The sequence below is a fragment of the Thamnophis sirtalis genome, unplaced genomic scaffold (assembly GCF_051295495.1).
Source record: "Thamnophis sirtalis isolate CommonGarterSnake01/CBP01778 unplaced genomic scaffold, rThaSir2_p1.2 scaffold_11, whole genome shotgun sequence".
NCBI lineage: Eukaryota > Metazoa > Chordata > Lepidosauria > Squamata > Natricidae > Thamnophis > Thamnophis sirtalis.
Genome location: NW_028261391.1, coordinates 44,333,933 through 44,346,940, shown reverse-complemented (window position 1 = coordinate 44,346,940; position 13,008 = coordinate 44,333,933).

Here is a 13,008-nt window from a genome sequence, read left to right as displayed (position 1 = left end):
ATAATTGAATAAAAACAAGGAAACTAAAGAGACTTTAAATTCAAGTCAATTGTGAAAAGAGAATTGGGGAGATTGTAAAAGCCTTTAAAATTGTTATAAAATGGAGTTTCAGATATATGGAGAAATATTTGTGATGCTAAAAAAAGTGTATGAATCCTTGATAGACAACAAAGAGATACAAAGTTTGTTTACTCGCACAGAAAAGAAGATAGAAATAGAATTTGAAGGGGGGATTTAAATGAAACGCAAGAAGTTTAAAGTATAGAAGAGGAAGAAGTGAAAAACAAGAATCAATTGGACAATATTATGGAAATTTAGAGAAAGGTAGAAAGAGTAGAGAGAAAAGGGGGGAAACCCTCCCCCAAAAAAGAAGCAGTTAAAAATAAAAAGGGAAATACTTTGCAGAGACAAGTGGAAGTTTTGGTGAGGGGGTGCAAATAATACAACTAAAAAAGATAAAAGGGATACAGGAGAGAAAGCACAACACATACAAAAAACAAAAAGAAATAAGACTTCAAGAGAGCAGGATAAAAGGCAGATTTAAAAAAATCACCTAAAATGGGATCCTTAAAAGAGTAAGAGACGATGAATAATCATGAAAAGGTCAATAGAAGAGAGGCATAATAATAGGATAAATATTAGTAAATATATTTAATAAGGTAGATCAGTAGATGGGAATGTGAAAGCAGACAATTCAACAATATTATTAATTTTGAAGGTAATTTAATGTTGGAAATTTAAAAGGTTAATGATTGGGGAAGGGGAAATTGTGAGATTTTTTTGGGAAGAAGAAATAGGTTGAACAACTGGAAAAACTGGCAAAAAAGAAGAAATACAGGGCATATAGAAATAGTCCCAGGGAAATAGTTTTCAAAGAAAAAAGAAGAGCACCATTTTTCACACACGAGCAGACCTCCAAACTCCGTGCCCCTCCCCTCCGGAAAATCCAGGAAGTAACAGTTGCTTCCCTCTCTAGTTGGGTGTTTCCTGCAGCTCTATGGTAATGGTTCATTTTTTCTTATAAAAGTGAGTAAGGGCGGGGGGGGGGTGTCCGTTTTCTTGCTTTAAAGTTTTAATATCTTCAATGAAAGTACTGAGACAGAGAGAGAGGTTAGTTAGACAGGGTGTCTTTTGCCTTGCCCCAGTTAGGATTTCTTGCCCCCGTTAGGATTTCTTAAGCAAATCCAACATGAAGACAGAAAAAAATCAGGACTTTTAAAACACGGAGGGACACGGGAAAAATTGTTATAAAGCGTGATTGTCACGCTGAAATCGGGTCGTCTGGTCACCTTATAGTGATGTTAACTATGTGTAAAAATTGAATAAGAACGGATAAAGAATTATGTAAAGAATTCTGAATTCTATTGTTGAAGTGGGAATAGCAAAGATATTGTGATAAATAATTAATTTGTTAAGATGAATTAACAAATTAGTTAAAGACAAAAAAAGGTGTTTAGCAATGATATGTAAGAATAATTGAATTGATAGGAAAAGACAAAGGATTATATAAAATAGATGGATAAAAATGGGAAAATTAGAATACAATGAACCTATGATTATAAATGTGATGTATAAGATGTGACCTGGTAAATACTCTGTCTGTAAAGTATGTATGTTGGAAAAAAGAAAAAATTGCAATAAAATTTGTAAAAAAAAACCACAAATATTTATACATTTTTTTGCAACCACATCTTCATCATTTGTACACAATTCATTTTCAAATTACATCTTACGCTATTCAGTTCCCATTATCTTTTTGTATTTATTAAATCTTTCTCATAATTGTGCCTATTAAAAAGATTGAAAATTAAATCTCTGCAGTTAATTGTTCTCTTGACTTCATCTTAATCTATTCCTATATTAATAAGTCTTAATATGTTAATTGTTTCTCTTTGCTTGATGTTTCTTTTCTATAAAATAGTTTTTGTGCTAAAACCAGTAAAGGTATTTTGGGACACAACCTGGGATTATATTTGTTCCATATTCTTACATAATGATTTTGAAATCCACATTAAATTTATCATACCATGTCAAGATGTCAAAATTGGACACTAGAGGGAACTAAAGTCCAGGCAAAAATTCTTTACGCTATTGATTTACAAAATGACACAAAATACTTGTGAAATATCAAAGAATGGGGCCATAAATTAGTAGCAATTATATCAACAATATCATTAACAAAATCTGGTTCTATGGATAGGCTGTATGTTAATGAAGGCATGACAGATGTGAAATAAATTTAATGCCGAAATAGTGGAATCAGAAATAGTGAATAAAAAAATGTGGATTACAAAGTAGAAAAGACATTGAAGATACAGTTTTAAGGAAAACTGTGGGCTACAAGATAGAGAAAAGCCGGGAGAACCACCCTGATACAGACTTTTTACTGATACAAAAAAAAAAGTGGGTTAAGGTTTTGAAAATCAAAGGGAAAAGACAAAAGACAAACCAAGTCTGGGGGGTCAAATTTTATACCCCTCAGAGAGGGTTCGCAACTTGGGAGTCCTCCTGGATCCACAGCTATCGTTTGACCACCACTTAACGGCTGTGACCAGGGGGGCATTCGCCCAGGTTCGCCTGGTGCGCCAGTTGCGACCCTACCTGAATCGGGAGGCTCTCACAACAGTCACCCGGGCCCTTGTGACCTCTAGGCTGGAATACTGCAATGTGCTCTACATGGGGCTGCCCTTGAAGAGCATCCGGCGACTTCAGCTAGTACAGAACACGGCCGCGCGAGTGATTGTGGGTGCACCTCGGTTCACCCGCATAACACCTATCCTCCGCGAGCTGCGCTGGCTACCTGTCGATCTCCGGATGCGCTTCAAGGTGCTATTAGTCACCCATAAAGCCCTACATGGCAGTGGATCTGGATACTTGAGAGACGGCCTTCTGCCAATTACATCCCTGCGACCAATAAGATCACATAGATTAGGCCTCCTCCGTATTCCATCGGCCAGCCAGTGTCGGCTGGCAACTACAAGGAGGAGGGCCTTCTCAGTAGTAGCCCCGACCCTTTGGAACGAGCTCCCCGTGGAGATTCGTACCCTCTCCACCGTCCAGGCCTTCCGCATAGCCCTTAAGAACTGGCTCGCCCGTCAGGCCTGGGGACAAGGATAGTTACCCCTCCCGAATGATGAATGTATGTTGTTTACTATTTTATTATATGTTTCTATCTTAATGTCTGTATTCCCCCTCCCCGTTTTTATGTGAGCCGCCCTGAGTCCCCTCAGGGAAAAGGGCGGCCTACAAATATTAATAAAATCTCAAATCAAATCTCAAATCTCAAGTCAATGACCTGGATAATGACTTTCCACTGGATTTAACAAGAGGTTTGTTAAAGACGTGAAGAAGATGGAGAAAAGAAAGGCAACATTTACAGTAAATGGATTAAAAATCAAGAATGTTAGATGTAAAATAAAGGAAAATTTGGTTTGTTTGATGAAGGCTAAAATAAAACATGTTTTTATAAAGCTCTGGTAAACTGGGAAAAGAGCAGTGACGTGCGGTGAGGGTTACTGTTGGTGAGGCAAGAGCGCGGACATAAACGCGAGATGCCTGTCGGACACAGCGGCGGGGGTGTTGCTTCTTGCCGCTGCCGCACTCTGCCGCCTCGCCCCCCTGCCTCCTCTGTCCCCGCTGACATTTCAAAAGTATGCCACCGAGGAGCAGCAGAGCTGGGATCATTGCTACTCAGGTGGCCCCCACCGCCAGCAGCTTGGGTGTCCCGGCTCAGTCCAAGCTGCTTGCTGTCGTGCTCCACCGCCTTGCCCCCCTGCCTCCTCTGACGAACAATCCTGCTGCTCCAGCCTGCAGCCAGCCTAGCACCGAGCAGGGAGGAGGAGGAGGAGGAGGAGGAGGAGGAGGAGGAGGAGGAGGAGGAGGAGAAGGAGGAGGAGGAGAAGGAGAAGAAGAGTGGTGAGTCCTTGTGCCAGCCAGCCGGCCGGCCTGACAGGAAGCAGGTCGGGTGGGGGTGGGTGGGCTGGCTGGCTGGCTGGGGAGGGGGGAATCATGGCCACTGGGGGGGGCAAGGCGGTGGAGTGCGACGCCAAGCAGCTTGAACGGAACCGAGACATCCAAGCTGCTGGCAGTGGGGGCCACCTGAACGGCAATGATCCCCCCTCCCCAGCCAGCCAGCCCACCCAACCCCCACCTGACCTGCTTCCCGCCTGGCCAGCCTGCCAGCACAAGAACTCACCGCTCTTCTTCTCCTCCTCCTCCTCCTCCTCCTCCTCCTCCTCCTCCTCCCCCTCCTCCTCCCCGCTCAGTGCTGGGCTGGCTGCAGGCCGGGGCAAGCCGCCCAGTAGAAAATGCCGAGCAGAGAAGAAATTGCTGCTGAATGGTGGCTGGTGGCCCAGAGCAACCTCTCCAGAATCACCCTCGATTGCACAGTCGCTCAAGTACAAGACATGATTCGCTGCTCCCAGATCAGGAGGCGGGAGAATCAGTGCCTCCTTTGCATATGAAATTTTTTGCTTTTTAACTCTTTCTTAACTTTTAAAAGGCAAAAAATTCCTTATGCAAAGGAGGCCCCGAGTTCTCGGGCCTCCTCCTATAGTTAACACTGAGAGCAGACACCAAGCCACCGTGACTTGAAATCTGGTAGCAACTATCCTGGCTTTAATTATTTTAAAAAAATTCTTTAAAATTCTTTCCTTTCCATTAGGAGACTGGTGAGGCCCCACCTCCCTTGCCTCTAGTGACTGCACATCCCTGGAAAAGAGGAAGCAGAAAATAGATGTTTCAGGGTGTGTGGGAGCCCCTGTGCCACATATGAATTGGATAGATGGTGCCTTGTAGGCTAGGGCCTATGCTAAGCCTCTGAAGGCCTCTCTCATTCTTGAGGCACCTCATGCTCCGCTTAACAACCTGCATGATCACTTAACAACTGCAACAAGAGAGCAAGGATCGGGGTCATTAAGCAAGGTAACCACATGGGTGCCTTGCTTAACAACCATCATTATTTGCAACCATAACGGGTAGGCTTATAGTTCAAAATCTAGGACTACCTTTATTGTTTCTTCATTGTCTTGAGAAAAAGTCACATTGTATAAACTCTTGCAAAATACTTTTCATTCTTTTATCTAAAACCATTCTAAATATTTTATAACATTGTTTAATTCCATCATTGGCATTGGTCAGTAATTTTTTTGACAAAGTTAAATCTTGACCTAAATCTTGACTAGGAATTAATGCCTTATTTGTATCTGTCCAACTTTCTGGTATCCTTCATTATCCAGAATGAAATTAATCATTTTTGAAGAGGTTGTAACAGTTTTTCTTCAAAATATTCACATTAGGGGACTGGCAGTCAGGCTCACCCAGGAGCTTTTCCTACTGTATCTCACTCCTTTTGTTATAGCATCACAGATTCTTCTTCTTGTTGTGGTTCCATTCATCATTTGCTTTTGTTTATCCATTACCTTTGGTAAATTTTTTTAAGTATCCATTTTTGCTGGGGAAATGTCTTCTTCTTTACAAAGCTTTGTATAATACTGGTGGAATATTTGCATTATCTTTTACCATAGCATTCTCATTTTATAAATTTAATATTACTTTCTTCTCACTTTCTTTTCTCAATTTACATCCTAACCATACATGCTAATTATTTGCTAACTCAAAATTCTTCTCTTTTGTGAAGTTCATTTTATTTGCACTTCTCTCTTGTTAATATAGGAAGCTGGTGTTGTAAAAGTTAGATTTTCTGTAAGAAAATCCTTCCTTCCTGAAGACCTCTTTATTTTCTCCTCTTTCATTTTTATCTCCATGCTACCATCAATTCCAATTAGCCTGATTGAGCTCTTGCCTAACATGGAGCTGCATCAGCTAAAGGGGAGACTGGTCCACTTAAAATCAATGCAAAGAGGAGGTGTTTTCCCAGGTTTGGAGTAACAGAGGCAGGCATCTGTGCAATACTCTCTTTATTATTGTTTCATTTCTTTCCATAGCCCACTTCATCAGCAATTTTGCTTAGCCTTAGACTGAGCAGAGGTGTCAAACTGGTGGCCCACAGACTGGATGCATCATGAGCAGGTCATACCCACCCCAGCTCCGCAAAGGGGAAAAACGTCATGTGATGGCAATGTGACGCCACACTTTGACATTCGTGCCTTAGAGGCTCAATAGAGCTCAATGGAGCTGAATATGATGTGATTGCCTCTTAAATTAGACCTGCACAACTGAAAAAAGGCGGTGTTGGGTTTTATTTTTAAAGGCATTTAGATTCTGCATCATGGCAAGAATGATGCAGAGTGAAGACCTAATTGAACTGTACTCATTACAAGTTGCATAGCAACCAGGTGAAGCTAAAGAAGCATCTTTTTGACCTGGGCTTTTCTTGGTGCATAAAGTGTACATATAGAGGGCATTTTTGCTTTGGATCTGTTATGCTATACCCCCAGAGACCTGTTAAACCGACCTTTTGTTTTGAATCCATGACTCCTATTTGAATTAAGCAATTAGCCAAATTCTTAAACTCACTGATTCAGTTTGCATGTTTATTCAGGCAGTCTACTAGTAACTTCCGTCTGCCACTAGCATGAGAAAATTTCAAACTTTTAAATGAAATCTGAGCCCAGCACATAAGGCAGATGCGAGTTGTCCCCATGAGTACAGGATCTGTTGCTCCAGGTTTTGAACAGAAAGTCTCTGAAGAACCACTGGGCCACAAGAGTGAAAGCATCACTAGGTAGAGAATCAAAAGGAGCTATAATTGAGTGGACTTTCACGTTGGAAGGAATAGATGCTGATCAGATGGGTGGATGATTATAGTTTCTGGGATTTCAAAAGAAGCTAGTGTTGGAAATAATATCTACAAGTTGTAAGTTGGGCTTGCTGGCATTCTGCTTTTTTATTATCTTACGACCAGGGCCGGATTTTCCTATAGGCTAACTAGGCTTCAGCCTAGGGCCTCAAGATCAAGAGGGGCCTACATTCAAATTGATAGCAAAATTAAAATTACACTATTCTAAAAACAGTGAACATTAAAACACTGAATCGAAAATAAGGAGAAATTCTACGTATATGACTAATAAACAAACATAAAAATGTATTGGTTAAGATCGTTCCAGCGCTGCGGCAGTTGGGGAGCCCGCCCACGTTCCCGGCACCAGCGGTCGGGCGAGAGGCGCGGCCGCTCCCAATAGCCGCCCCGTCGACGCGGAGCCCACCAGCGGCCAGGCAGGTGAGGGCGAGAGGGCCGAGCCGGGCAGCTGAACGCAGCAGGGGAGGCGGCTGGCCTCTCTGCCTTTGTCGCAGACCAGAGCTGCCCTCCGTCGGGAGGCCAGCTATATATATTGATATATCACAGTAATGATGTATTTTATTGTCTCTCATGTAATTTACTTTTGTATTTTGACGGAGGGACGACGCGCAGCCAGGTTTCAACTAACAACACGGTTTATTCAGGTCGACAGCGATTCAAAGAACGAAAACTCGCGCCAAGGTATTTATACTATTTTTAAACCAATCACCGGCCGGGGACGAGACAGCAACTGCTGACGTCAGTCCCTCGGCCAATCAACACTAACGTTCAGCCGGCAACACCCTCTGGGGCTCTCAGCCAATCAGAGAGCCAGAGGGTGTTACTGGCATCATGAATATTAAACCAATATTTAACACCCCTTTCCCCCAGTTCTGCGCATGCCCGAAACGGAGCATGCGTAGTCCTTAAGGTACGCTGGGCGGCGCCGGACCCGCCCAGATCTTCTCATTGCAGGGGAAGTCGTCGGCGGAGGAGGACCTCCTCGTGGTAGCTCCTCCCCGAAGGGAGTGCAGCTCCGAGGCACGCCCTTTCGGAAAGGCCCAGAAGGCGGGCTCAACTGTAAAGGTAGGTTTGGCCGTGGGGGCGCGTCACTGGTCGTAGGAGGGACCCTCTGGGTAGTGTCCTCGGATTGAGCTGTTGGACCGGCGTCCTTGTAGTTGGCACTTGGGTAGGAAGGGCCTGGTGTGGCGAAGGCCCTTGTTTGCGGTCTCCCGGTTTGAGAACGTTGTGGTTGATACAGGAGGGGGCCTGGTGTGGCGAAGGCCCTTGGTTGCGGACTCTCGGTTTGAGGACTTTGTGGTTGGTGCAGGTTGAGGCCTGGAGTGGCGAAGGCTTCACATTGCAACCCCGGTACTGCGGTGTTGTCACTCGGGGGTTCGCGGCCACCAGCCTGCGACGGGAGACGCCTCCTTAGTTGATCCAGGTGGCGTCTCCATTGGGATCCATCAGCCAATTGGATCCTAAAAGAACATGGGCCGGTCAGGGCAACGATAGAACCTGGCACCCATCTTGGTTCCCCCGCAAAGGACCGAGCCCACACGGAATCCCCTAACTTAAAGGACCGGGGAGGGAGAACCCCCAGATTGCTCGGCTGATCCCCTGAATAGAGCGGGTGAAGCCTATCCAGGGGAGTCCGCAGGCGCCGGCCCATCAAGAGCTCCGCGGGGCTTTTGTTGGTAGCTGGGCAGGGGGTGGAATGTTGGCTTAGCAGGTAAGCCGCCACCCTCGCCTGCCAGTCGCCCCGGTCCATGCGGCTCAGCGCCTCCTTTGCTGAGCGGACCGCCCGTTCTGCCCGGCCATTGCTGGCCGGGTGGTACGGGGCTATGGGCGCATGCCGGATCCCTTGCTCGGCCAAGAACTCCTGGAAAATGGTGGATGTGAACTGGGGCCCATTGTCCGAGACCATCACGTCCGGCAACCCATGGGTTGCGAACAGTTTCCGTAGAGCCCTGACCGTACTCTCGGCTGTGGTAGAGCCCATGAGGACTAGCTCCACCCACCGAGAGTAGGCATCCACCACAACCAGGAAGTTCTGGCCGTGGAAGGGACCAGCGAAATCGATGTGGAGGCGAGACCATGGGCCTCTCGGAGCCTCCCACTCACGAGCAGGCCCGGCAGGGGGGTTGGGCCTGGATAATTGACAGGTCGTGCAGCGGCCTACATGGGCCGCTATCTCTGTGTCCAGCAAGGGCCACCAGACATAGCTACGGGCCAATGCCTTCATTCGTGCTATGCCCGGGTGGTCCTTGTGGAGCAGATCCAGAACTAGTGGCCGGAGCGCGGTGGGGATCAGCACCCGATCCCCCCAGATGAGACACCCCCCGTGGAGAGAGATCTCGGCCTGGCGATTTTTAAAGGGCTGGAAGCCCTCAGCCACTTTGTCTGTTGGCCATCCCCTTAAAACCCAGGAAGAGACCTGGGACAGGATCGGATCGGCCTTCGTGTGGGCCGCCACGTCTGCGGCGGAGATTGGGAAACCGGAGGCGGCAATGGAGAGGACAGAGAGAGATGGGACGGGGGCGGTGTCCGTCTCCGGTAGTGGGCAACGGCTGAGGGCATCGGCATGCCCCAGCTGTTTGCCCGGACGGTAGAGCAACGTATACGAATACGCTGCAAGGAACTCCGTCCAGCGAGTCATGCGGGGGGATAGAATGGTGGGGGTCGGCTTGTCCCCCGCCAAAAGCCCAAGGAGTGGCTTATGGTCGGTGACAAGAGTAAAGTGCCGACCGTAGAGGTAGTCGTGGAACCTCTTATTAACATTTACAAACTTAAAAATGGGAGGTGAAAGGGCCTCATAAGTGGAATAGCCTAGGGCCTCTTTTCATCTAAATCCGGCCCTGCTTACGACAATGTTTTAGACTTAACTGATGTGAATTGTAATATCCTTTGGTTTGGAAGATACTTTGGGTTTGCAATTATTGCTCTATTCCTTGGTTGCTGCTGGTTGGATAAGAGAAAGCTATAACCTAGCAGGCCTCATTAAGCCCTTCAGATAAGATCACAGGGAATCGTGGGAGTAGTGTGTTTTTGAAACTGTAAGGATAGGAAGCACATCTAACATCAACATGTAAGTTTTAGGCAATTGATATATAATCAAAACCTTTCTGGTGATACAATACATCCTTCAACATTTCACACTGATGAAATGAAATATAATACATGAGATGGGTACCTTGGACAAGCATAAGATAACAAATGATCCTGTCATTTTGTAAACACAGTACAATATTTAATGCTCCCAACTCTAAGATACTAAATTAAAGCTATAAGATTATGTGGCATCCCTGAAAAAAAAATATAAGCACTATAAGCTTGCATTGATCTGATCTGAGTTGAGAATTAAATCACTTATTCCAATTAGATCAAAACCAGCTTCAAACTGATTTTATGTGATGATTGACACAAGATTAAATCCAAGCTTTTTGCCTTAAATATGTGTGATAACCATTACATTTTTGTCATCATGTTTCTGCAATCTGATACAATACATGAAAGACTTTTTCAAAGCCAGTCATAGTTTTTCAAAAACATGTTGTGTATTTTATAGTTTAGACCTGTGCTAATGAAAGTTAGTGCACATGGATATTCTCCCTTGTCTATTCTAGCACTAATATATATATATACAGTTTTCTTCCTTCCTTGGCTACCCAAATCCATTTGCTGGTCATGTGGAATTGGGAAGGGTAGGTTCCATGACCAGTCTTTTCAACTGCTTCCTTCCTCTGCTTTTAGCACTAATGTCATTATAAAGGAAGAGAATGGAAAAGATTATATAAAGGTTTTCTAATTAGCAACTAGTGGTCAGATGAACTTGGAAATGCCTGGCTGGATGAAATGAAGTCTGTTGAGCAAAATGTCAACAAATTTGCAGAGATCAGAGGCCAATAATTAATCAAGGCAGACTATGGGTAAGGCAAAGATGGGGTCAGCCTCACAGCAGAATACATATCTCTGCTGACTCTTATGTTGATATTTTGAATTTCTCCTAAAACGCAACCTTGCAACAACAGAGTGCCAGGTTGCTTTTTCCTCCCAAATACCTTTTGCTCAATAGAGACTCCTTAGAGATTTTCTTCTCACTCCAATAAAAAACAGGCAGTAGGTGGGGGAATTGGTACTGTAATGATAAGTACCAGAAGCTAGGCTGAAAAATTTAAAGATGGATAATTAAATTTTAGGGGTAATTAAATCTTTTTAGTGTGAGGGTAACCTAGGAATCTCCCTGTTCCAATCTCTCCTTGATAATAACCTCATCCATTGCTCTTAGATAAACCACTATCATCCATTCAGCCTATTCTGCTAGGCTGATGGGAGTTCTGAAGAGACTCATTTTAGGGAACAGGAAAATATACCCTGCAGGTTCCCATGTATGATTAAACAGGAAGGATTACTGAGATAATCTTTGTGAGGATTACATCAGAGAGTGCTACAATAATGTTTTGGTAATATTCTGCTGCAGGTAGAATTTAGAATTAAGAAGTAGATTCTTCTTTCCTTCCCTGGCCTATAAAATATTCCTATAAATAGATCTCCTTGTAAAGGAATATTTTCCTCCCTTTAGCTTATTCTTAAATAATCAATTTCTTACTTCATTGACTTTTACTTTGTCCTACCATATAACCAAATGAACTTAAATGTGCTAGTCGATTGTATTAGAAAGTGGGGCTTAGCTCAAATGTAAGAAGACATTTCTTACCCTATAAATTTTAGTAGGTTATGTGTTCTGCTAAAATAATTTCCTATTTTATTATAAAATAAACATTAATTTTAAGTTGATTTGGAATAAAGCCATTAGCTTTTGTGTAATTCAGAATGAAATTACAGAAGCAATCAAAAGTAAAATGTGGACCACTCTTTCTGCTTGAAAATCATCTTCCTGAAAGTGATGTTGTGATATATTAAACACCACAAGGTCAGCAATGGGGCTGAGGATAGGATCTTGCCCAGCTCTTCTATAGATCTGGATTTTCCACCTACTGTAAATATTCTTGTTAATAATTGATCTTAGATTTCCTGTTTACATTTTATATTGCAATACTACCCCATGTCCTGTGGCATTTGTCGACTAAAAAATTATAAGCCGAAAAGTGGTAAGTTGATATCATCTTGCTTGGTGTTCATGCCTAAAAAAATACCTCTTTGGGGTAACAGAACTTTCTTCAACTTGTTGCATTACCAGGAAAAAAGAGAAGAAGCAGGCAACACCCGAGGGGTGCAAACTACCACATTCCCAATGAAGGTCATGGAGTGAGTAACCAAGTATTTATTTTGGATTCAAGTAAAAAGAGAATATCTCATTCATTTAAACTGTACAACTGATGGAAGAGGAAAGACTATCTTGAATTGGGAGAGAGAAATGATTGCCTGTGCCACTTAACAATGAGGACAGTTTACCTGCCATATGAAGGGGTTACAATTACACGAGCTAATGCATGCTATGTAGTTTGGGCAGAGTACAAGGCAGTGTTCAGTAAGGAAGCTTATTGCACTGATCAGTTCTGCAGACACTGAAGTCTGTTTCCAAGGAGAGACCTTGCAGGCAGCAACAAGGAAAGGTATCAGTTCAGTTCAAGAACCACATAGGCTGATCTCTCTCACCCGCATTTGGATAACAACAATGGGAATGTCACCTACTGTGAGCAGTAAGATTTCTGTGCCTTGGCAAAGAAAATAATCTCCTTGGTCATAACCATACACAAATGAAACATTAAAAGTTACATCTAATTAGGGCTGCTTCAAGAGTTTTGCTATCTGAGATTAGTACAAGATCATACCCCCTCTGATTCATATGCCAGCTAGATTCATAATTGATTTTCTCTGACGAGGAGGTTGTCTCTTCCATTGTACAAACTCAACAGAGACGTGTAGCACAGGTTCTTCATTAAGCATCATCTGCTCTATTGCTTGAGGCAACGTCCTCAGTCTAATGGTGGAAGAGATCATGAGCTTCTTAATGATCCTCCACACCTTTCGGGCAAAATAGTATTCTAATCCAGTCTGTAAAGGACTGTTTTCAAACCACTCCTTTATTTACATTTGTGTTAAGAGACATCTCAGGATGATTGAAAGGAGATTCTGGGCCACAACCAGTGGTGAAATTCAATTTTTTTTTTACTATCGGTTCTGTAGGCATGGCTTGGTGGGAGTGTCAGGGGAAGGATATTGGAAAATCTCCATTCCCATCCCACTCTGGGGCCAGCCAGAGGTGATATTTGCCAGTTCTCCAAACTACTCAAAATTTCTGCTAC